Raw genomic sequence first — 27,307 nt, 5'->3', positions numbered from 1 at the left:
ATTTATACTATTAGAATGTACAATTCCCAAGGGCTAGAGAGCCTTTCTATCTACCTTCTGACCTCCCTTCAAATACCTGGTGGTGTTGTATACACACGCCGCTTCAGTAACTTCTTGATGAAAATGAGGTAGATTTGGCTCACGATGTAGCTGTACTAAAAATCGGCACTGCCCTTTTAACCTTTTCTATTTTTTAGATATATAATAAAAGTAGCTATGGAACTTCTGTGAGATTTTGTGAAATCTTTTTTTTTTCACACAAAATGGGTGCTACGTAAATAATATCCAAGCTGTCTGCTTTCACTGCTAAACATCTGAAGTTACCTACGAACTTCTGAGGAGAGTGGAAAAAAGCCACAGCTTGAAATAGGTTGAGTTTAACTCTGCAATTTAATTGCAAAATTAATAAAATAAAAATAATAATAGCCACAGCAGGAGCTAAATCATGCTGGTACAACTGCTGGGTTGGTTCTGAGATATTATTAACTCTGAAGGTCGGATTCATTGTGGTGCTGCCTTTTTGGAACGGAGGGCACATCAGGATTTTGAGTGCTTATTTTAGAGTTTTCCTTTGATACTGTAGCATATAATATGGAACACTAAAATTAAAAAAAAAAGGTGTCTACCTTGTATGACAATAAATGCAAAGCTCATCATAAGCTTCATTTCAAATCTCATGCACAGCACCTTTAAAGTTCAATTAATTTACTTGGCTGTTTGGCTGTGTTCATTTTTATAATCGCAGTAGCTTCCTACATAAACAGCGTTAAGTGGACCCACTGCAACACACCAAGAAATAATTAGCTTCTGTCGTTTTATCTTCTATATTTATAAGTTCCATAACATATGTTGGCACATTTATTCCCTTACTGGTTCAAAAATCATCAAGTCGAGGTCAGAAGTGTAATTAATTTGCCAACTACCTCCACATATTCTTTCAGGCTGAGCAATTAGCCACTGGTTAGAGAGAAAAGATAGCATTCTCTTCAAATACATATTTAGTTTTATTAAAAATAACTTTTATTTTGAAATGGTTAAAGACTCACAAGAAAGTAAAAATATAGTACAGAGAATTCCCATGTACCCCTTCACCCAGCTTCTCCCAATGATACTACCTTAAATAACCGGAGTGCATTATCCAAGTCAGGCAACTGACATTGGTAGAATGCTATTAACTGAAATACAGAGCTCATTTAGATTTTACCAGTTTTAACACGCACCCTTTTAAAGACATAATTATTTTAATCTAGTTTAAATGCTAACTCTTATGTTAGACAAATGTGTCTTATAGCTGTTTTAATATCATTCTAAATTGTTTAAACAATGTTCAATGTAGCAAAATTATAAGAATGACTTTCTGATCATTTAACTGATGTAAAACTCTTTGCTTTCTGCTATGGATTTGTTGCCATAGGAAAATCTCAAAATTATTAAAAAAAAAAAAAGAAAGAAAGAAAGCACCTTGAGTGGGAGAGCCTGACTTTTTATCCCCCTTGATAGGTATATGCTCAATTACTCCTTCGAAATTGTATATGAATGGTTTCGTTCTGCTTCTCTGCTCCGAAGTCTCAGTTTTATTTTTTTAAAGATTTTATTTATTTATTTGACACAGAGAGAGACACAGCAAGAGAGGGAACACAAGCAGGGGGAGTGGGAGAGGGAGAAGCAGGCTTCCTGCTGAGCAGGGAACCCGACATGGGGCTCGATCCCAGGACCCTGGGATCATGACCTGAGCCGAAGGCAGACGCTTAATGACTGAACCACCCAGCACCCCCCAAGTCTCAGTTTTGACTAGGGTGCTCCTTAACATCTGGTTCAATATTCACAGCAGATCAGCCTTCAAATACTTTTTTTTTTTTAAACGGAAATTAGTCGATGTTAGATCTACACTTTAGAGGCCCTTTAGAATATTCTATAGGAAATGCACAAAAATTCTGAAAAACAAAATGCTTCCTTTCAGGTAAAAAGATATAATTTAATATATCTAATGCTTGGTATTATTCATCACTGTGCCTATGCTAGTAAGTCACTCAGAGAAGTGACATAGCTGGTAGAGCTATGTAGTAAACACAAACAAGTACTTGCTTCCTAAATATTTTAAACGGTCGTTCATTATTGATTTTTATAAAATGTATCACAATCACATTAATCCCAAGAGTCTAATATCTTTGTAATGCAGATATAAGTAATTCAACAGGAGTTCACTGTGATTTTGCTTTAATTAATACTTCTTATTGTTAAGTATTACTTGCCTTTTGATGGTATGGCCTTAATGACTATGCGTCTTTTGGTGAATGCCAGATCGGTATTCATTCCTTTTTTATTCATTATAACAACATCAATCAGGGAAAGCTCATTTGCTATTAATGTGAATATAACAGGTAATTCCATTCTAATCTGGTAGTGATTAATGTTCACTTGGTAAGTAATTACAATATCACATTTCAAAGTGTTAGCATTGGACAATACTTATTTTGTGTGGCCTCTCAAAGAACCACAGCAGTTTGTCTGGGCTTAGAACTGAAAAGGTTTAGGAGAGGAAATCAGCCCAGGGACAAAGAGGAAGGCTTCTTATGTGGCTGGCAAATCAAAATTTAAGTTGTCAAACTAATTTTGGGCCAAAATGATCCTTATATTGAGAAAATAAATCTATTAAAAACATACATTGATGATTTATATCAATATTACACTACTGTCCTATTTTAGATAAACTATACAGACTTGCATTAACATCCATAACCAAAGAGATTCCCACACATATTGATGCTTAATATATGATCATGTTGAACTGGATCGACGCTGATCATTGATTTGAAGAATCCTGGAAATACTAAGCTTACTGTAGAACATTACAGGCTATCTGTACACATCTGAGAGGTATATGCTCTACGGGTGGGGTAGGGGAGGCACATACGAGGCTCCAAACAACCTTGAAGCCCAGGCAGGTTATATACCATTAATCTTATTTCACAGATGAGGAGACTGATGCCAAGAGTAGTTCAGAGACGTGCCCTAAATCCCACTCCGGAGGTTTTCCTAGAACCCAGGGCTTCTAACTCTTGGTTTTATGCTCTTTCCTCTATCGCCTTAGAGGCGGGATGGCACTCCATCCTGCCTCCGCTCACTTGTGACAGCTTCTAGAGAACAGGCGTAAGAACAATTGCCAAGGGGTTGCTAGTGTTCAAATAACTAAAACTACCAGACCAAGAGGGAGGAGAGGGCAGAAGAGGAAAAAAAGGAAGTCAGGAATGCGGGACTTTCAAATCCCAGGTTGGGCACTCCAGGTTTATTCCTCATATACTGAATACTAAGTCCATGAGTCACAGAATCTGAATGAGAGATCCCACCAGACGGCAAGCCTGGATTTTGGTTTGCACTACCAGAGCCACTAAGACTAATTCGGAAACCAAGACGGGCCTGGCCTGCAGATGCGGCCTATGGGTAGACAGAGTTGGCAATGGAAGGCTGCAGAGGGAAGAGAAATAAAGCTGTGTAAATGTCTGACCTGGAAGAAGTCATTTGCCATTTATTTAATTTTATTTCAATCAACAAGTACCTACGAATTGGCAATCAATTTCAATCAATGATCATACCTACCACATATCATGTTATGAATGATGAACAGAAGGAATAACAGAACAAAATTATTGCCTTCAAGAAGTTCCCAACTGATAAATGTTTTAAAACAGGTTTTAAAACAGGTGCCCATGGGTGTGCCAAAACACGTGCTGTTAGGTACCTCAGATACTGATTGCCCTCCAGCCGTGGAACATATTCTAGGTGGGTACTGAGGAGTTTGGAGTCCCCAGCCATGAGACACCTTATCTGCTTAGTATGATATCAAAATGACTGGGGAGTGCTGCAAAGAAGTTTGGGCTTTCTTTTTTTTAATTTTAATTTTTTTAAAGGGTTTATTTATTTGAGAGAGAGAGAGAGTGCACAAGTGCGTGGAGGGGCAGAGGGAGAGGGAGAAGCAGACTCCCCACTGAGCAGGGAGCTCAACCCAGGGCCTGATCCCAGGACCCTGGGATCATGGCCTGAGCCAAAGGCAGATACTTAACTGACTGAGCCACCCAGGCACCTCTGGGCTTTCTTTATAGAAAGGAGCAAGTGTATATCCCAGCTGGGGGAAAGCTGGGACTTTGGAAGAAGTAGGATAAACCCAAGCTTAAGGCAGAAGACAGGCAAGAGTCCTAGTGAATGTTTCAGCCAGTGGAAAGAACAATGAATCCACCAGCATTTAGACTTGTCAAGATGAGGAAGCTTCACATTGCTTGATACAAATGCAGATAGTGGGCTAGAGTTCTGCTGGATCATTTGTCTTTCTCTTCCACCTTTGTCTGCCCCCAATTCTACCCAATAGCCCAATGCTTCCTTCTCTTGGAAATTCTCATTTTTGCAATTTCTTGCTCCCTTAGATCACCCGGACCCACATTTCGCAAAATGTGGTTTGCCTAATGCTATAGGTAGGGAGCTGATTGGCAGCATTACACAGAAGAACAGTTTAAATTTTAACATTTATTTTTGTGGGGACGTATTATTAAAAAAGACCCACACTAGCACATCAAACTACAATGTTACAAGTATTATAACTTAAAGCTAAAAGCAAAAAACAAAGACAGCTAATTTTAAGAAAAACATTAAAAAATAATAGATGTTATGGAAAAGATTGGACCACGGAGGGTGTATTATTTTCCTGTTACTGCTGTAACAAATTACCACAAACAGTAGCTTAGGACAAGACAAATTTATGACCCTACAGCTCTGGAAGTTAGAAATCTGAAATGGGTCTGATGGACTAAAATTCAAATGTTGGTAGGACTGTGTTCCTTCTGAAGAAGCTGCAGGAGAATCTGTTTCCTTGCTTTTTCCAGCGAGTAGAGGCCACCCACATTGCTTGGCTAGGGGCTCCTTTTGCCTTCTTCTAAGCCAGCAGTGTAGAGTCTTCATATCTCTCTCTGTCACTGACTCCCACTCTCCTGCTTCCCTCTTTTGCTTATAAGGACCCTGTGATTCTACTGTGCCCATCTGCATAATCCAGTATAATTTCCCCATCTCAGGGGCATTTGACTGACAATGTTAATTCCATCAGCAATTTTAATTCTCCCTCAGCATGTACCATGTGGATATGTTAATATCCACAAATTCTGGGGATTTGGACATGGGAACATTTTGGGGAGGCCATTTTTCTGCCTACCGCACTGGGCAATAAAGTAAAATTTGCTTTGGGCAATGAAATATTAGCAGGCTTGATGGAAGCATAGGCTTAAAAAAGTTGTCCATATATTTCCACTCTTGCTCTTTCACCTTTGCCTTTGCCAAGAGGACACACGTGGGCTCACCTGCTGGAAGAAGAATGGGCAAGATATGTGCGGCAGAGCCGAGCTGATCCAGTGACCCTCAGACACGTGAGTTCCTAGGCACCCTCCAGATGGGCAAACTAGCCCAGGCCACAGCAGAAAAACTGCCCAATTTAAATCAAGCCACAAGAAAGGGTGATGGGTACTAAGGAGGGCACGTGTGGTGATGAGTACTGGGTGTTATACGCAACTAATGAATCACTGAACACTACATCGAAAACTAATGATGTACTATATGTGGCTAACTGAACATGGTAAAAAAAAAAAAGAAAGGGGAACCCTCTTACACTGTTGGTGGGAATGTAAGCTGGTACAACCACTCTGGAAAACAGTATGGAGGTTCCTCAAACAGTTGAAAATAGAGCTACCCTACAACCCAGCAATTGCACTACTGGGTATTTATCCCAAAGGGAAAGGTGTAGTGAAAAGAAGGGGCACCTGCACCCCAATGTTCATAGCAGCAATGTCCGCAATAGCCAAACTGTGGAAAGAGCCGAGATGCCCTTCGACAGATGAATGGATAAAGAAGATGTGGTCCATAAATACAATAGAATATTGCTCAGCCATCAGAAAGGATGAATACCCACCATTTGCATCGACATGGATGGGACTGGAGGGGATTATGATGAGTGAAGTGATTCAATCAGAGAAAGATAATTATCATACGGCTTCACTCATATGTGGAACATAAGGGATAGTGCAGAGAACAATAGGGGAAGGGAAGGAAAACTAAAGGGGAAAAAATCAGAGCGGGGGACAAACCATGAGAGACTCTGGACTCCAGGAACCAAACTGAGGGTTACAGAAGGGAGGGGGATGGGAGAGTGGGGTAACCTGGGGATGGGTACTAAGGAGGGCACGTGTGGTGATGAGCACTGGGTGTTATATGCAACTAATGAATCATTGAACACTACATCAAAAACTGTTAATGTACTATACAGTGGTTAACTGAACATAAAAATAAATAAATAAATCAAGCCACAAGCTAGTGAGCTAAAGAAATATTTACTGTTTTAAGCTATTGAGTTTTGAGGTGGCTTGTTTCACAGCCTATTGTGGCAAATGATAATTAACACAGATGTCAAATGATAATTCTGGCACGATAACTATTAAAACAACACAAAGCTCACCATATACTGTTACCACTGTATTGTAATTGAAAGGGCATTTTAACAACTAAAAAATAAATCACAAGAACATGCTCTCAGAATACAGGGCAGGCTTTTCCAAGAAAGGCTGGTGACAAGCTTATAACATTTTTCGGTCTACTCCCTCCCCCACTCTCTTTCAGTCTTTATAGTTCTCATTTCTGTGCTGATTGAGGAAATCACAGATCATCTGCATTTGAGAACTTCTGCCTGTACACTACTTAATGGAATGCTTTGCACATTGTAAACCCTCAAGAATGTGCTCGAATGAGTAACCACACTGCGAATTGAGCCATTCACAATGGTGTGCTACTAACTCTGGAACTGAACAATGTGGTCATTGCAGTATACTAAGTGTCATAAAAACTTACAGAAAAGAAACATTTTATATGGAAGATAGTGTATTCTCCATTATTTTAGCAATAATACTGAAGCATATAAAGTCATGCTGTGACTTTGTAGAAAGCTGTGCCCTAGTAATTTAGAAGGACACACTGACTCCATGTTGATTGGCTTGGAGGTGGGCTTACCATGTTGGTTTGTTTCTTTTTAATTCTCACCTGCCAGTCTGAGAGTTTTCTTTAAAATGGTAATGATACAAATTAATCAATAAGGTGTTATGGGGATTTAATGTAAAAGGAACGAAAAAAAATCCAATTTCCAAACTGCCAGATGTATTTAGCACATGTCATAGTATAGCTTAACCCATGGTGCATTAACAAAATATAGGTCAAAGTTAAATTTTATAAAGATGGAGAAAACATAGTCCTCACAAAACCTTTCACTGGAATAGAAAACTTCACGTTTTTTTGTATATTGGCAACCCAGACCCTTTAATTAAAACAATTCTTCCTAATGGTCTGCATCTAATCAGGTATAGTGGAGTATTAATAAAACATGTTTTACATTCTCTGGTTTGCTTTTTAATGGATATTTCAATGGATTGAATTCAAAAGCAGTCAATTTATATTGTTTCAACAATAACAAGTTTATTTTGCTTTACCAATATAGAAACAGCTATGTTATTTTTTTTAAAGATAACTTAATATTTAAGGGTAAGATTATCAGAATATTAAAAACTAATCTGATAAAGAGGGATGATAGTTGCATGGATATGTTATAAAGCAAAAATAGCAAAATGTTAACTGCAAAATATGGGTGGTGGGTATATAAATGCTCACTGTAAAAGTCAGCTTTGATGTATGATTAAACATTTTTATATTAAAAGGCTAGAAAAAATAATCCAGAATTGAAAATATATCCTTATGTATTTTTATATTGGTGCCACCATTTTGTTGCCTTTTCCTTTTCTGGAAAATGATTATTAGCCATTTAACTTTGAAATATCTGAGCAGCAGCCTTTTGGGGCATGCTCATCTTGTTTGACTTAATGACTGAGATGCCCTGTGGACCAGAAGTCTATTCTACAATTTGAGATTACTTTGAATAATATATAAAAATTAGTTGGGCTAGGGCGCCTGGGTGGCTCAGTCGGTTCAGCGCCTGACACTTGACCTCAGCCATGATCATGAGGTCATGATCTCAGGGTCGTGAGACTGAGCCCCGAGTTGGGCTGTGTGCCCAGCATGGAGCCTGCTTAAGAGTCTCTCTCTCCCTCTCTCTCTGCCCCACCCCCAACTCATACGCATGTGCTCTCTCTTTCTATCTCTCAAAAAAAAAAAATTAGTTGGGCTGAGAAGGGGAGGTTAAGTGGAAGGTCTTCCCAGCAGAGAGAAGTATGGAGACAGAAGGAGAGTAATGTCCCAGTAGCCCTGAATTTTTTGTTATATTATCTCCCTCAGAGGGATTCAAAGAAATGGGGTCATGGAGAAACTACGTCGTGAATGATCTTGAATGCTACTCCAAGGATTTGCAGTACTGAAGAGTTTTAAGCACAGGTATGGAGGTGACAGGGTCAGCCTTCATGTTAGAAGATGACTCTGGCTGAGGAAATGAAACTAAATCCAAGGAGACCAGTGTAGAGGCTACTACAGTTTTCTGGGTGAAACTAATAGCATAACATCATGGACAAGAATCGTAGTACCTACTCTTCTTGGTTGCATTTTACATACCTGTCTCTCTCTGTATGGTAATCTCAGTAAAGTTGCAGGTTACAAAATCAAGATACAAAAATCAATTGTGTTTCTTTACACTAATAATAAACTATCTGATAAGGAAATTTGAAAAAAACAATTCCATTTACAGTATCATCAAAAAGAATAAAACACTTAGGCATAAATTTATGTAGGGAAGCAAAAGACTTATACACCGAAAACTACAAAACATGAATGACAGAAATTAGAGAATATACCAAAAAAAAAAAAAAAGGAAAGACATCCATGTTCATGGATAGGAACACTTAATATTGTTAAGATGTTCATACTACCCAAAGCGATCTACAGATTCAGTGCAATCCCTATCAAAATCCCAATGGCATTTTACATAGAAATTGAAAAAAAAATTCCAAAATTCATATAGAACCAGAAAAGACCCTCAATAGTCAGAAAAATCTTGAAAAAGGTGAATAAAGCAGAGGCATCTCACTTCCTGATTTCAAAATATATTACCAAGCGACAGTAATTAAAACATGGTATGGTACTGGCATAAACATATATAGAGCAATGGAACAGAAGAAAGAGCCCAGAAATAAATCCATACTGATCTACCACAAGAGTACCCAGGATCTACAATGGGGAAAGGATGGTTACTTCAATAAATGGCATAGGGAAAACTGTATATCCATGTGCAAAAGAATGAGACTAGACTGTTATCTAACACTATACAAAAAAAATCAACTCAAAATGGGGGTGCCTGGGTGGCTCAGTCAGTTAAGTGTCCGAGTCTTGATTTCAGCTCAGGTCCTGATCTCAGGGTCCTGGAATCGAGCCCCGTGTCAGGCTCCACACTCAGTGGGGAGTCTGCTCGAGAGTCTCTCCCTCTCCCTCTGCCTCAGCTCTCTCTCTCTAAAAAAATTTAAAAAATCAACTCAAAATGATTCAAGATTTAAATTTAAGACCTGAAACTATAAAACCCCCAGAAGGAAACAGGAGAAAAGCTTCATGATGTTGGTGCTTGGCACTGATTTCATGGCTATCACACCAAAAGCACAGGCAACAAAAGCAAAAATAGACAAGTGAATAATCTCATTTACTCCTTTCAGCTAGCCAACACAGAAATTTTAGGAGGAAAGCAAGGCTAGAGAAATTAAGAAAACTGCCCGAAGGCTACAAGATTTGAATCAGGTGTGTTTGATTCCACAGCAATAAAAATCCCAAAATGAAGGATATTCCAAGAGAAAAGTGTATCAGGAGAGACTTTAGGACATAGAATCAGCAATATTTCATGCCCGAGTATAAGTGTATACAAAAGACAGAAGTCAGGCTGGACCCAGAGGGTTCTGTCTTGAAAACTGGTAAATGATGGTGTCTTTTTCTGAAACAGGGAATAGAAGTGAATGTCCACATTTGCTAGGGATTTCAGTTTGGGACATGCTAATTTTGAAATGACTGTGGACAGGTATAAGTCTCAAAATATTTAACATGTGCTATAGCAAAAGCCCAACCAATCAGAGCAGATACTAGCTAGTACATCCTACCTGTGCTTATCAGTAAGGAGCAGCCCTGTGCCCTAAATACAGAGGTTCACTGGGGAACTGCAGACATACATATGGAATGGCCCCCAAGAGAGAGATGCAGGAAGCAGATAATGATTTGGGACTCATCTGTTTATAGGTACTAAATGGAGCTTCCGATGAAGATGTGATCCTGGAAAGGGTGTGGGATGGAAAGCAAAGAAGGGCTGAGGATGGGGTCTGGGGAGCATCCATACTTATGGAAGAGGCAGAGCATGAATCATCTGCGAGAGAGACTGCAAAATAGGCAGAAAGGTCAGATTTGAAAACCTGGGCAAGAGGATGTCAAGGAACCAAAGAAGGAAAGAATTACACAGAGAAGTTGAGTCAGGCGATTTGGCAAAGGGGAGGACATTGATTTTCTTAGTGAAAGCAGGTTGCCTGGCAGGTAGGAGTGATAACCAGATAACACGGGTTGAAAGGGACTTGTGGGTAAAGGAGGGGACTTAGCCAGCCGTGCCACTGTTTCACAAAGATCTGCCACGAAATGGAGAGAGGCGAGGTGACACTGGAAGGGGAGGGGAGACGAGTGGTGTTGAGGTTGAGAAGTGTGTATGTTACCTAAGAGGAAGGGCAATAAAGAGTAAACTGACAGCAAAGAATCAGCAGGAAGGTGACTTCAAAGTCAGGGTGGAAGGGAATTCTGATGGAACAAAGCTTGGAGGAGATGGCATTCAGAACCGAGTTATACTCCCATCCTTTCCATATCCTACTACTCACACAGCAGCCAGAGTGATTTTGTAAAAATAAATAAATAAATAAAAAAAAAAAAAAAAATAAGCACGACTCACAAAGTTATCGGCTGTTTTCCCAAGGAGAATGTAAACTCTAGAGGGTGGGAACCTGTTGGCCACACGAAGGACAGGGAGAGGGCAGACACTCAGAGGGAAGTAGCAGGAGTGAAGAGGAGGTTGTGTCTGAAGGGGACGCCATGAATCCCTAGGCTCCTGTGTGCGTTTTGCGGAAATCACCCCATGTTAGGAATTTGTACGTCTTTCCTTTGTGACTGTGGTAGACCCGCCTTGCTGAACCAGTCTAAGAAATTGCTAATTACTTCATTTCTTTCTTTCTTTACACAATGAACAACTCAATATTCAGTTTTTAAAAAAATTTCTTCCTCCCTACTCATCCCTACCTCCAATACCAATCTTGGCTTTTTTCCAAAGTATCCCTTATGACTGCCACGAACATAAACTGAACCTCAGTTTTGCTGGTGCTAATTTAGCCTACGAGAAACTACTGACCAAATTAAACCAAAACAACTCTTTAGGCCCCAATATGTAGGAGAGTTTCCTGGACTAAAATTTTAAATAATGTTTTAAGTAGTGGTTCACTGAGTATGGTCCTTGACCAGCAACAACAGCATTCCCTGGGGATGAGATAAAAATACAAATGATCAGTCCCCACACCAGCCCTAACTGAATCTGAAACTCTGGTGGTGGGACCTTTCAATCTGTGATTTAACAAATCCTCAAGTAGTTGTGATGTATGTTCAAGATTCACCTAAAATAATGAATTTATGGCCTATAATTGATTATACCTAGAACACAACTATGCTGGGGGAATAAATAAAATCTGGTTTTCTGTTCATCAGAAAAGGTCAAATTCAAGAGCCAGAGAAATCTCAGGACATGGATTAGATAAAATACATGTACAATGTGATATAAAGTAAAAACGCGACTGAAAATGAAGAGAACCTGAAACAGCACATCATGGCTGAAAGTGTATTTTGAGAAGCTATGTATGTGCTAACTCTCAGAACTCTTCTTTCTATGTGCTAGTTGGAGGGAGTGATTTATCTCTGACACAACTGCCACGTGCATTTATATTAATATGAAAGGCTTCTTGTAATGAGAAGGTAACACCTTGCATTTAGTACACTCATTTCCAACGTGAGAGAAATGTCTTAGATGAAAATGCTATCCTCTGAAAATCTTCCCCTGATGATTCCTGTCTGCCTTCTTGATAGTGGAGGAGTTGGGGCGGGGCAGGCGGAGTCTTCTGGATAGAAGTCAGAGCTTCTCCAGAGACAGGTTGACTAGGTTATCACCACAGAGTGCCCACGTACCAGGAATCTCAGGATCGAGAAAGTTTGAGTCAAGACATCTCTCAGAGGCATTCTGAGAAAGTGAGATCTGTATATGCATCTATCCCAGAGGACTAGGGGTAAAGAGCCATGGAAAACAAATTGACCAAGAATGTATTCATTCAAAGGAATGTTGTCCTTTAATGTAGTGAGTAATGTTACAATTTAAGAACTAAACTCCTCCTTTGAAACTGCCTTTAAAGAGTTTTCAACAACATAAGAAATTCTAGAAGATATCTAATTTTTTAAAGAATTGATTGCATCTAGGTCTATTTATTTTATAAACCAAAAGAGGTTTAAATTTAAATCTTGTTTCAAAAAGATTTTTATTTTTAAGGAATCTCTACACCCAACATGGGGCTTGAACTTGCAATCCTGAGATCAAGAATTGCACGCTCCACTGACTGAGCCAGCCAGGCATCCCACCATAAGAGGCTTTTAAGACTATTGCAAAAAATCAAAACCACCCTCAAAATGGGAAAAGTTGCTAGCACTGAAAACATTAAAAAAGAAGAAAGCACAGCACTGCAAATCCCCTGAAAAAGGAGCACCAAGATAGTCGGAATGGTAACAACGTTCCAGAAATAATTCCACAGCCTCCTAAGCCAACTCATTAGAATTCTAATTGACACATGAGACGTTTTATTTAAAAAAATCAGTTGTATTACTTTAGTTGTTTATTAAAGCACGTATTTGTAACTATAATTAATTATGGAGTAGTTAATGCATGCTGGCAAAGCCAGTCCAATCATTCAGAAGAATGTCTCATGTTGGCTGTGAATGTCTTCTCTCCTTGGCCTCCTCAGCTCCTGGGCCTCCTTTGTGGGCTCCTCTCCCTCCTCTATTCTGAAGGGTCGGTGAAGCTTGGGCTTTTTTTTTTTTTGTACATTTTTTCACTTTTCTTTGTACATAGACACAGCCCTGCAGGTATTCCCAAAATTTCAATTATTGTTTTGATACAGATGATCTCCCAAATCTTTACTTCTTGCCTAATATTCTATGTGAATTTCCAAGCCACATAGCCAAGTGCCCAGGAATATTCCCTGAATTTATGTTCCTTTTAGAAATTCCCCAAACTGTACATATCCTAAATCAGTGTTTTGTTTTTGTTTTTGTTTTTTGAGAGAGAGACAGTGAGAGTGAGGGGGGGTAGGGGTGGGGGAGGGGCGACAGAGGGAGAGGGAGAGAGAGAATCTCAAGCAGGCTCCATGCCCAGCGCAGAGCCCATTGCAGGGCTCGATCCAATTCCATGATCCCATGTCCCAGAGATCATGACCTGAGCTGAAATCAAGAGTCAGGTGCTTAACCGACTGAGCCATCCAGGCGCCCCCTAAATCAGTATTCTTGAAGTTGGTCCCTCACCAGCAGCAGCAGCACAGGAGAACTTCTTAAAACTGTAAATTCTCTGTGCCTGCCCCAGACCTCCAGAATTAGGAACTCAGGGGGCAAGGCCCTGTCATCTCCATGTTAACAAGCCTTCCAAGTCATTCCAACGGAGCTAATGTTGAGAGCCGCTAAGGCATACGAGACACCCTACAGCCCAGAGCCTGCTGAAATCATCCAAACTATCCAATCCTAAACTTGCCCAAACTTGCCTTATCTGCCCCATCCGTTCCTTCCCAGGGAAACCACAATAAGGGAGAAATCATGCTTTCTCCTTGGCTCCTTCTGCCTCCTGAATGATCCCAGTACTTCCCCTTAGAGCCCTGTGAAGTGTTGCACGTCTCCTACTCCTGGGAACTGTGAATAATAAATCTTCTTTCATGGCAATGACTTGTCTATGCCATCACTCGGTCACCTCTATAAATTAAATCCTGGGTACAAATAAAACACTGCCCCTCCTAACATCCGCTAAGCCTTGGGTTCCCTACTACAGTGAATGCCTCCAGCTGTCCAACCAGAAACCTTGGCTTCTTCCTTCACCTTAACCCTTCACATGAATGCATTACATAACATGGCAAAGTCCAACTTCAAACAATAGCAACAACAAAAACAACCAAACCTTGCAACTAATTCACGTCTCTCCAGCACTTACGTCACTGTGTCCCACCTAGCTTTCATCAGTAGTCTAGCAAAGGATATTTTTGTCTCTGAGTTCTCGCCCCTCCCACTTCAATGCAGTTTTCCTTTTATATGAAGTTACTCCTCTGCTAAACAAACAAACAAACAAACAAAGTAGCTGTCCACTGCTACCCAAGGAAAAACTAAAAAACCCTTTCTGGCGCTGGCTCACTTTCCAGCTTCATCTCTCCCCAACCAAACTCCAGTTTTACCAAGGAGCAATCATCTCAAAATCACCTTCCTATGACTTCAGAGTGTGCACAGCATGCTGCCCAGCTTAGCACGCTCCTCATACCTCCTTCACCTTACCTGAGAAACTCATCTTTTTTTTTTTTTAAGATTTTATTTATTTCTTTGAGAGAGCAGAGAGCACAAGTGGGGAGGGTTGAGTGGAGGGCAGAGGGAGAAACAGACTCCCCGCTGAGCAGGGAGCCTGATGTGGGGGAGGGGGTGGTGGTGGTGGGGGGGTTTGATCCCAGGACCCTAAGATCATGACCTGAGCTGAAGGCAGATGCTTAACCAACTGAGCCACCCAGGCACCCCAAAACCCAACTTTTTGATATCCGGGAAGACTTCCCTAATCCCTCAAGGCTGAGCTATTTTACCATTTCCGGTCCCATCTCATGCCACTTCCTGCCATCTTCCATCCTTTCTGGAGATGCTATCCTTATTAAAATCAGAAAAGGAAAGCTGGTAGGAGTTAAAGGAGGAAGGAACCGCAGGTGAGAAGAGGCATGGGGGGGGGGTTGGAAATAAGTTCCTGGCATTCTTAACTGAAGGTCTGAAGGCATTTCCCATAAGTCAACTGTAATCAGTTTCACAAATCACCTTTAGCACGAATGGCATGTTTGTCCATTTATTTTACCTGATGTTTTTCTCTAAGTAGACTCGTATTGACCCATTTTGTTGGACTTAGTCTCATTCTGAGCAATGATATCTTAAAATCAACTGCTTATGGTATTAGCTACATTTTGCTAAAACACATTAAATGAATACTTAATTATTAAAATTTGTAAAAGCATCCAACCATGTACCATGTAATAATACTCCACTTTCATTACTCTAGTGGGAAGTGAACACTTGGGGAAAGAATTATTATAAACGATAAGTAATGCATGCAGGCATATTAAAAATTAAATTAGATAGCTTAGGAAATTAATTATAATTTATAATATTTCCCCCATGGTAAATTTACTCCAAATCCCAAACATCTGAATTATAAACTAACTTTTGGGGAAAAAAAAACTACTTCTAAATTGGAAGGCACCTGATAATTGATACATACTTAGCAAATGAACAATTGAGTTTATTTTGCTGATTCACAATTCACAAGTCATCTCGAGGTCAGGTTTCTGATTGCTCATTAGTGGCTATTTTCCAGAGTTGATACTTCAATTTTACTTTGAGTGGCTGCAAATGATTCTTCCAATGCAAAAAAGGTCCCAGTGGCCTTGCAAAGTCAGATAAATAGGTTTACCTGAAAATCAAGAAGGACTCTAGCTACAAGGGCATTTTCTGGTTAAGTCACTAAGAGTCAAGTAACTTTCAAGAACTTAACAGATGTGACATATATTTTCCGACTAGTGTTTCCCTGATGTACCCCCATGGATAGACTAAAACAGGTTTCCATTTAAAAAAAGGTTTTCATTCTAGTTATCAATTTTAGTTTGGTATCTTGTTCTTAATTTTGTTCTTAAAGACTGTTTTCTTATCACAAAGTTCTCGCAATATCGCCAATACCCAAACAAAGACATACTCGAGACAGTATTCTCACAAGTAATAAGTGACTATGGTTTTTGTGCTTCTATAACAGGCTTGGAAAATGACCTGTATTTTGCATTATGTGCATCATAAACTTCTAATTGCTCTTTCAGAGTATTCCATAAAAAAGAATGTCTGACATTCTTTAAGAATAGTATGGCATTAAAACTGAAGCCCTCGGAGATGGTAAGATAGAATATTTAAAATCTGTAGACTACATTTGGAAATGTTCCCATGGCTAGCAGTGAAGAATTACTTATCATGAATGTCTGGAAGTCCTTTTTTTTTTTTTTTTGGATTAATGGAAATCTCTAGAACTGTTCTTTCTAATATGGTAATCATTGGCCACCTATGGCTACTGAGCACCTGAAATGTGGCTGGTCTGAACGGCGATGTGTGGTAAGAGTAAAATATATTGGAAAAATATATTCCATTAATAACTTTTATAATGATTACATGTTACAGTGATAATCTTGTAGGCATATTAGATTACATAAAACATATTGTTGCAGTTAACTTCACCTCTTCATGTTTACTTTTGTAGTATAGCTCCTAGAAGATTTTAAGTCACATTATATTTCTATTGGCCAGAGCTGCTCTACAAAAATGAAGAGAACAAGGATGGCTTCCTAGATATTCTAGTTTTCATTTTGTAAGTCAACAATTTATTAGATAATTTTCTCTGACTTGATGACAATCAGAGACAAAGCCTGTGGTGGAGGTGTTTGGAATCAAGGGTCTCTATTTCACTGAGTGCTATTTTGGGTTAGTTTAATAAATCTATGACAGTGTAATATGATATAAATTATTTTTGTACTTTATTAAGTTTGTAAAAGTCACCAAGATAAGCATTTTGTGATTAATATACTATAAAATAAATGACAATTACCAATATAGAAATCTGATCTTTTAATCATCAAGTTTATACATAATATATTTTTGACAGAAAATAATTAGATGCAAGCAAACAATAAACAGTATTTTCCCCCAGGGGAGATTCTCTTCCATCATATTCAATTTCCTCCTCAAATTAACTCATTTTAAGAGATAGCAAAATAGATTCAAATTTCTTATTATATTTCTGAATTTTTTTTTTTTCTGAAGGTGAGAGCAAAGTAGATTGAGTAAATTGACAGATGGTATTGATTTTGCACACCATTTATTTCTGGGCTTGTGGCAAGTTCTACTGAAGTAATTCCTCTTAAGGAGTTTATCTCAATGAATGAAATTTGCACTCAGCCTTTAAAGCCCAACTCAAATGTCCCCTCCTCTAAGAAGCCTTACCGGATCCCACCGGGCAGTTATCCACTTCAAATTCTGCTAAAGCATAGTTAATATTTGGAGATAATTTATAAGTAAAGATAAACTTTGAAAACTGCCACACATACAAAGAGGTGATAGAATCATAAGAGATCTTCTAACCACCAAAATAAATATGTCTTATAAATGCAATCATTTTGATTGTGTTTCTGGAAAGGATTACCCAAAGCTCTTTTTTTTTTCACCATGATTATGTAATTATAATGGTTTAGATTGTTTGTACATGTCCAGCTGGTGTTTTATTAAATTCTCCTCATCACTATTTGTTGACTAAGTCTACCTGTGATTACATCTCTAATGATTTTGAGCAGAACCTCTCCAAACTGATTTTCATGAAATTTCCCAGGGGTTCACAAAAAATGTTCTTGGTGTTCATATTAGTGAAGGTAGTAATGTCTGTTCTTGAAAAACTTTCTGCGTGTGCATGTGCATGTGCATGCAATTTAATTATATATAGTGAAATGACAATGCCAAATACATGGCGGGAAGGACCAAAGCAGTGTGCACATGACTCAGCTCCTCCGTTGCTTTAATTACTCAACACTGTTAGCTACCATGTGAATTTTGACTGCTATACTTGTCTTAAATTTTCTTTATCCTTATAACCTATATCCATATTTGGATCATTGGTTAAAGACAGAAGCCATCAGTAACACTGATGTTGAAATACAGAAAGTTACTGAAAAAACTATAAAGAATAATAATTCTGCATATTTTCCTCAAGATGATCTTTAGAGGAAACTGATTTGTAAATGGCATATATACATGATCCAAAAGAAATTTTTATTGCCCCCATTTTACAGATGAGGAAATTGTGGCATATGGTCTAAGTCCCTTGTCCAGGGTCAGAAAGATAGCTGGTAAACAGCTGGAGAGGAATGTGAACCCGGGATGTCTACCTATAGAGTCTTCCAAGTGGGATACGACACAAACACAGAGGTTCTCAAAGTCGGCTTCCCATTAGAGTTACTTGAGCAGCTTTTAAGAATTCTGACATCCAGGGTGCTGGATGGCTCAGTTGGTGAAGCGCCTGCCTTCGGCTCAGGTCACGATCCTGGGGTGCTGGGATCGAGGCCCCCATCGGGCTCCCAGCTTAGTAGGGAGCCTGCTTCTCCCTCTACCCCTCCCCCCTGCTTGTGATCTCTCTCTCTCTCTTGGATAAATAAATAAAATCTTAAAAAAAGAAGAAGAATTCTGATGTCCCGCCACCAGAGCCCATCAATTAAATAAAAAATCTCAGAATGGGTGCTGGGGAAGATGGAGCAGGCTCTTCTCTGAGCCACCCCTTTGCCTCGGGACTTCTCTGGGGTAAGCAGCCGTCAGACCTGGGACCCGGGCCACAGGCTCAGCTGACAACCCTGGGCTCTGTGTCAAAGCAGCAGTTTGCAGGTGGCTGCGCCAAGGTGCCGGAGGAGGCGTGGGGATGCTGCCACCCTGATGGCAGAGGAAAGGGCAGCTGTTGCACGGGGCTGGCATCTCTAAGGGCTTCAAAGCGCACATGGGCTTCAGCTTCCTGCCCATGACCGCCTGTGTGGGGTCATGCTTGCCCCATCCCCCCACTAGGAGGTCTTTGGGCACCAGAGCAAGCTGCACCTGCAGGGCTTCCGGAGCGTGAAGGAGGGTCAGGCAGTGGAGTCCTCCTACAAGAAGTTGGCTAAGGGCCTAGAATCTATGTGGGTCACGAGCCCTACTGGGGTATTCTGTGCTGAGAGTGAGAGGTGTCTCAAAGGCAAGAATGGGCAGAAGCACAAATCAAAGGGGGACAGGAGCTACAACTCTGGAGGTCTAGACCACCATGCCAAGGAATCCAAGCTGCCACCGCAGCCCAAGAAATGTCACTTCTGCCACAGCAGCAGCCATATGGTGGCCCCGTGTCCCCTGAAGGCCCAGCAGGCCCCCAGCTCACAGGGAAAGGCAGCCTACTTTCGGGAAGAAGAAGATGAAGAGATCCAGAGCCCTACCCTGTGCCCAGAGGCCCAGCACTAGCTACTGTGGGTGATGGCTAGCCTTTTGTGATCAGGACGTTTTGAGGGGCAGGCATCAGTGGGCAGAGTGGAGAAAGTGGGGACAGTGTGGGTAGGGGGCAGCTGGATCTGTCCTGTATCTCAGGCCAGGGTCCACAGCATCACCCCCTCTTCCCTCCTGGCAGGGTGGCGGGGGGAGGCCACTGAACTCCAACCACGCTCTATCCAAATTGCTCCCAGGGGTTCTGGGGAAAATCCCTCCCTGCTGAGCTTTACCTGAGTCTCTGGCCCCAGATCTCCAGCTTTTGAAAGTGGCCTGGACAGGGAAGTTGTTTTCCTTTCGAGTAAGGAGATGTCATAATAAAGTAATAAAGAGTGTAAAGACTAAGCATGAGACCAGATGGACGGGCCCAACCCACGAACTGCTACGTTCTGTGGGAGGCAGCCTCTCAGGGGTAAGGCAGGGTTTTTCCACATTTTGTCTCACAACCCACTCTGGGGATAGGGTGCTGGGGACTGTCCCGAGCAAGGGGTTGTGACAGCAGCTGCAGCAGTTGTTGGGGGAATAGCTGCAGACCTGCTGCCCTGAAGCTGACTCCCACCCAATTCTGGGTCAGTAGATTTTTATTGATCTGCTCCCTTGGATACCTGCACCGTGGGCCCCACTTTCTCCAGGAGGCCAACGGCACTAGCTGTGTGTGAATGACGTGTCTTGTGCATTTTCACTTTTTTTTTTGTAATATAAATATTCTGGGTTTGTAAAAAAAAAAAATCTCAGAATGAAGTGGTGCTCAGCTGTTGCTCAAAATATATTTTTCCAAGATATGCTTGAAAATGTCAACTTGAGCCTCTGTTACCTCATGGTTTAGAAACAAACAAAAATCAAATTAGCTAAATTTTAGGGGTGGGGTGGGGTAAAGGCAAGAATTCCAAATATCCAGTCATAAAAGTAGAAGTGCTTTCTCTGACCTTATAGAACAGTTAAACTTCGGTCTATGTTTTCCTGTATATTTTGTCGCCGAATCCAGCATATAACTTAAAATATATTATTAATTTATACATTTTCCTATTAGAGTTAGGAATCATTGTTAAAATAAAAAAAGCAAAATATTTGTCTTTATGTAATGAATACTATTATAAAGTTCAGTAAATGAATGTTATGAAATCTTAAATAATACACTAATATAAGCTATGATGGTCTGAATAATTAAACAATATTTATATTATCAATGTTTTATAATATAAAAAATTATACTAAATAATTAAGTCACTCATTACCTTACAGCATGCAAAAATGACTAAATGACTTTTTAATTTTGGGGGCATTTGTTATTACTGTGGAAGAGGACAGAAGTTCAGGAAAGGTGAGTAAATACTACATTAGACCAGGTTCTTTCCAACTGCAGTACGACGGACATTTTGCATTGGATAATTCTTTGTCGTGGAGGGCTGTCCTGCGCACTGTAGGATATTTTAGCAACATACCTGGCGCTTACCCGCTACACTTCAGCTGTGACAATTCAAAGTGCTTCCGGGGCGCTTGGGTGGCTTAACTGGTTAAGCCTCTGACTTTGGCTCAGGTCAGGTGGCGATCTCAGCGAGTCCCTTGCAGGGCTCTGTGCTCAGTGGGGAGTCTGCTTCTTCCTTTCCCTCTCCCTCTGCCCCTCCCTTTGCTCATGCTCTTTCTCTCTCTCTCTCTCAAATATACAAAATCTTAAAAAAAAAAATAAAAGTGCTTCCAGACATTACCAGATGTCTCCTGGAGGGTGAAACTGCCCCTCCTTTTAAGAGTCACTGCGTTAGACAAATTAGCTCAGAGTTACACACTCTGATGCAGCCTCAACAATTTGGAGATGGCCTTTTTGACTTCTTTCTCAGAAGACCATCAAGTCTTCCGCGTGTCTATAATAGAGGCTTCATTACTACATATGTAAATTATTCTGATGTGAGGCAACAGCCTGTAACTCTTTCTGAATCATCGGAAACTACTGTTTGGATACTTAACGTATTTTATAAGATAGAATCCAAAAATTTTTGCTAATGGATCATTTCTTTAAATCCTACAATAGTTTTGATAGTTTATTAACTGGGCATTTTAATGTAATCTGAAAATCTTCCAATAGATTTCTGATACATTTCCCAAACTACACATTTTCAGAATACTCTCATCAGCTCTTTGGTGGGATGTGTCATTTCTCCATTGCATTGGAATTATTTATTTTTCCCTTATAAGTTCCAGAGGTAGGATTTGGGTTGTGTCAATTGGTACTCTCCAGGGCAGTCTATAGAGCCTTGCATTTAGTAGGTGATTGTGTCCTTTAATGGTTAACATATTAGGGAAGATAAATTATTCAAGTATTTGCCTCATTGTTAAAAGCTCACCTAGAATATTTAGATGTATGCTCATATAAACTTGTTCCACAGGATTTTAAAACATAAATGCATTGAATTCCATATGGGAAAAAAAAAAGCCTATCTAGTTGAGGGGCCTCAAAATTTTTTCCCGTTTTTTTTTTTTTTTTTTTTTTTAGTTTTGAGCAATTGTTCTGGATCACGTAAATAATCTTTAATCCTTACTCCCTATATGCTTTGGATGAATGAAGCACCATTCTTTGTGAGTGGAGGAGGGATACAGATGAATGTCTTCCACATTTGTGATCCCATCCTAACAAGTACCACTAAGTAGCAACTTCTCACTTTCTCTGTAGAAGTTGTCCTCAATTTAAAAAAGTACACTAGGAAGATTGTAACCATAGAGAGGACATTGAGTAGTATTTCAGCTAATTGTCTGTACACGCCTTCCAAAATTTCAGAGGCACCTCCATTTAATGACTCCCCCGAATGAGGTAATTGGCTGAAATTTACTTTGCAGTTCTTAATATAAAGTTGGGCCCATCATTAGCAAGAACTCCTAAAAAACTGGGGTCAGTATGCATTTAAGTGAAGCATAAGAAAAAAAGGTATTTCACTTTCAAAGGACCTATGCTGTACCTTCTTTTTTTTTTTTTGAAGATTGTGAAACTATATCATCTATTTTATAACATAATGGCAATAATATTGCCTCTGAGTTAACTATGTAATAATTCACTTTTGGTTCTGCAATAATTGAGCAAACAGAAGCTGGTACTAGAGGCATTCCTTTCCTTTATTTATCGTCATATTTTCCCATAATTTAATGAGAAACATTTCAAGAGCAACATTTTTATCTTTCATGTTAAATTAATTTACAATGCTATGAGCTATAATAAAATGAGAGAAACCATCAGCAAAAAGCAAAAGTTAATAAAGACAGATATTCTCAAAGTTTCAAGGACTGGAAAAAACTCAGATCACAAGTGTATTTGCTTTCTTCTTCTTCTTGTTTGGCTTAGTTCAATTTGTCATAGTTTGTTCTCAATTATTTTGTACTTACTGCTAACATAAGATAATATTGATGAAGTGGAAAAGATGCATTACTAAAATGAAACATACATAATTAAAAGCACCTAAGAAAGAACAAAAACTTTGCAATGTATTTTAGTAAGCTAGTGTAGATTTATATAAAGAAGGCTTGGATGTAATTTAACTTTTACTGGTATAGACCTACTTGGGAAAAATTTCAAGGAATGATGAATAAGGCTTATGGAAAGTTCATGTTGTCGGGATGAAATTCTCTGTATAGCACATTATGAACATTCAAATTCGATAGAAGCCACTTCAGTCTATCTTTGGAAATTTCTGTGTGCCCGGCTAGCTCAGTCAGTTTAGTGTAAGCCTCTTGTCTTTGGAAATTTCTATCCTGATGCTAAAAGCTGAACAAGAAGTGAGAAGACCTGAGTTGCAGGATCTTTGTCAAGAGACTCAAACTCTCTGAAACCTCTGGTTTTTTCATCTTTAATGGGTAGGATGGGACTAGATCAAGAAGAGAGGGGTTTCACCTGGAGCGATGGTGACAGTGAGAGCCCAGGGATTCTGAGGCCACAGGCTAAATGGGAATGAGCACTATAGTGTATGGATCATATATTTGCCATCAAGACACTAGATGATAGCAAAGCACCTTGCAAGTTTCAAAGATCTATGACTCAGGAAGAAGATCTTGCTCATTACTTAGCAAGCGGGTAAGCACACATCCCTCCACTGAGCGTGTGTCCATACATCTAACAGCCTAGAATGGTCCTACTCAAAATGTGCTGCACGGATCAGCAGCAGTCACCATTAGGGACTGAATGATCACCATCTCTGCAGATGGGACCAAGTAATCCCAGTGTTCACAAGCTCTCCAGGCAATTCTTATGTATGCTAAGAGAAACACTGATACAGAGCACTGTGGAAAGAACAAAGAAGATGTACAATCTCTAGCCCTTTGCCCGAAAGACCTCTCTCTCCTCCTCTTTCTCTCTTGTTTTAGAGAAAATAGATGTAAAACAACTTCGAGAAAAATAAAGTTCATAATAAAGTACTATCTTTAAGTAGGTCATTCATTCAGCAAATATTGAGATCCTACTATATGTTAGGTACTGTGCTAGACACTGGGGACATATGGTTCTGCTTTTGTGGCACCAACAGTCTAGTGAAGGTGACAGACAATAATCAAGGAAACAAATATATAAATAAAATAATTCCAGTTAGTAGAAAATGCTATAAAAGAGATTACCAGGGTGCCATGAAAAATAGTAACAGGGATGACATTGAGGGGTGGAGAGGAATACTTTTATTTAAAACTTGGAAAGTTTCAATAGTGTGTTAAGATTCAGTTAATTGATAAACCAACAAATACCAACTGCATGCATGCTATGAATCCAGCTAGGCACCTGAGGGAATGTAAGAATATGCCTTGTAGTTTATAATCAGTAGGAAAGACAAGATTAATCACCAACTACAATGGCTATGGAGTCCATGGTAGTGGAATACTTTAGATTGGCCCGTCACTGAAATTCTCCCCTCACTGCTTCTTGGTTAAAACACTCCTCCGGTTTTCCAGTTCCTGGTTTTCTAATTCAACTGTGCAAGAAGAATTCAAAAACAAGAGGAATCAACATTGGCTTGAAATCCATGTAGACTGTTCTACGGAAGAGGAATCTGAGATAGGCCTCAAGGAGTAGTGGAATGCATAAAGGTGAAGACAGAAAAGGCCTTTTAGGAATACTGCTATTATTAGTATTCTAAATACCTCCGGTATGACCATTTTATTTCTGGTATTTGGTAGTGTCATGAAATATGATCTATTAATACCACATAACATATCAGAAGAGTTTTGGTTCAGTCCGAGGGAGGATACGTTGTGCTCATGTTTTCTCATTCTTTCGACCAACTTTCATTGTTCTTTTGGACTTAACTTTCCTTTCAAGGACTAAGAGGGACTCTAATGTGGAGGAAGAACTTCCCAAGAAGAGATGAGATGATATTTACATAATGACAGTCATAAGCACTATACAAGGGGTTGTTGCATACAAGAAATCAGTAAAGTGAAATGAGAGATAGTGACCTATTCAAAAGTGTATATATGTCCTTTAATATTAAACTCCTTTGGTAGAACTACTCAGGAGTTGGTTCTCAATTGCTTTGAAGAGGACAATGCTTTACTGAAGAGTGATCCCAAACCTTCCTAGTTAAACAGGAAATACAACAACTTATAAAAACATTTAATGACTTTCTTTAACAACTGCCGAATGAAACTGAAAATAATACAGTGGAATAAGGAAAATGTCTTTGTACCAATGTCACTGCATAGTATTACTGTTAAGCAAATTACACCTCAGGAACCAGGAATCATATGCAGGTGCTCAGAAATTACACTTTCCCTAGTGCGAAATGTAGCTATGAAGTATCCGCAACTAGTGCACTCTATGAAAAGACAACTATTATCACTCAGGGGAAAAAAGAAATCCCTTTAAAAATAGGATTTAACTGTCAATAAAGGTTTTTATAATAAATTCGTATAAAGTTCAGCATGAAAGGAGTGTCAAAAACATGTTATGCCAGAGAGAAAATCATATGTGATTTTTATTGCTATAGTCTTTCACTGACTTTGGTCTCATTTTCATGGAGGCTTTTAACTTTTAACAAAATATGAAATTAAAGAGCTTTTTAAAAGAAGAGTCTCACAGAATGTATAGAAACATTTTCTTGACTTATAAAACCCGATCAGATATACCAGATATACTTAGAAAAGGATTAAGAAAGTTGAGAGATAAACATAGATTCTACAAATGTTGTAATTATAATTTTGTCTCTCGTCTAATTATTAAAAAGTTCCATTTAAGGTCTTAAATTTGCCAGACTAATCCAAATTTACTAGTGAGATGCATCCTTGAATTCTCCTTAATCTGTTTAGTTACTTGAAATGTTTAATACTTTCTAATCAGGAGAAACCTAGAGTCTCAAAGGCACAATGTTCCCTTCCCAAATTGATTTAACTTTAGGTTATTTAATCGGAACTCCGAAGAATTAGAAGTTCATTCTATTACCTTGGCATCCTTCATAGCACCTGGCACAGTATTAAGTACATATTAGATACTCAATAAATATTTTTTGAAGGACTGAATATTGCTTAAGAAGGAAATAAAAAGAGTTATTTTGATAGACTATATTTAAACTCCTAAGACAAACTTATTTCTTGCTTATTTATAGACAAGGCATAAACTCTAGTTCTGATGATAACCTATTTTAGTTTTGTTTGATTCCATTCAACAAATTATTATTGTGTATACATTATTTTGACACTGTGAAATGAGAGAGGTATTTAAAAAATAACAGAAATATTCAAGAAGCCCCGTTTTTTGTTTGTTTCTTAAATTCCACATGAGTGAAATCATAGGGTATTTGTCTTTATCTGACTGACTAATTTTGTTTAGCATTATACTCTCTAGCTCCATCCATGTCACTGCAAATGTTAATATCCCATTATATATGTACATATATATATACTATATATATGCAGAAAATCCTATGTGTCAGCTTTATCCATTCATCAATGGACAGACACTTGGGTTGCTTCCATAATTTGGCTATTGTAAATAATGCTGCTATAAAAAGTAGGGGTGCATGTACCCCTTTGAATTAGTGTTTCTGTATTTTTTTGGGTAAATATCCAGTAGTGCGATTACTGGATCATATGGTAGTTCTATTTTTAATTTTTTGAGGATCCTCCATACTGTTTTCCACACTATTCAAGTGGCTGCAGCAGTTTGCACTCCGGCCAAGGCACACGTGTTCCTTTCTCTTCACATCCTCGCCAACACTTGTTCTTTCTTACGTTGCTGAATTTAGCCATTCTGACAGGTGTGAGGTGATATCTCATTGTGGTTTTGACTTGCATTTCCCTGATGATCAGTGATGTTGAGTATCTCTTCACGTGTCTGTTGGCCGTCTGGATGTCTTCTTTGAAGAAATGTCTGTCCAAGTCTTCTGACTATTTTTAATTGGATTATTTGAATTTTGGGTGTTGAGTTGTATAAGTTCTTTATATATTTTGGATACTAACCCTTTATCAGATATATCATTTGCAAATATCTTCTCCCATTCAGTAGGCTGCCTTTTAGTGAGACTAATATAAAACTGTATGTTCACTATACTGGAATTAAAATCAAAAAGAAACATTCAAGAAGCTTAAAGTTTAGGAGTGAGTTATTTTGCAGGCGATTTGGTTCTAATTTTAACTTGTGTAAGGACAATGATCTCTGTTCAGTGCAATACTGAAAATACTATGGGTTTATAATAAACAATTTCTGCATGATCTTATTAACTCATTAGTATGTCTCACATGGTGTATTTCTTAAAATTTCACACTCAAATATGGTCATTTTTTCTGCACTAGAACGTAAGTTCTTGAAATCAGGTTTATTCTCTATTTTGCAAACTAGCACAGTAACAAACTAGCAGATGGTGGGTACTCCATTGATAGATGAATATTAATATATTAATGAATATAAATAGAAGTTATAGCAGTGGAGTTACATTTCTGAACCAATTCAGGACAGCTGAATATTTAAAGAAAG

The 27,307-nt window shown here is 39.0% G+C and overlaps 1 protein-coding gene and 1 pseudogene across 2 annotated transcripts in view; one reads left to right on the top strand and one right to left on the bottom strand.

Moving 5' to 3' along the window:
* DMD (dystrophin) overlaps window positions 1-27,307 on the bottom strand; it is a 2,222,747-nt gene that overhangs the window by 429,647 nt on the left and 1,765,793 nt on the right. The window lies entirely within an intron of this gene.
* On the top strand, window positions 18,609-19,353 carry LOC141374327 (protein lin-28 homolog A pseudogene; annotated as a pseudogene).

This window comes from Callorhinus ursinus, unplaced genomic scaffold (assembly GCF_003265705.2).
Source record: "Callorhinus ursinus isolate GAN/ISIS: 27379988/994484 unplaced genomic scaffold, GSC_fseal_2.0 scaffold16, whole genome shotgun sequence".
In the NCBI taxonomy this organism is placed as follows: domain Eukaryota; kingdom Metazoa; phylum Chordata; class Mammalia; order Carnivora; family Otariidae; genus Callorhinus; species Callorhinus ursinus.
Note: the sequence above shows the minus strand (reverse complement) of the source record. Positions and strands in the feature narration are given on the sequence as shown.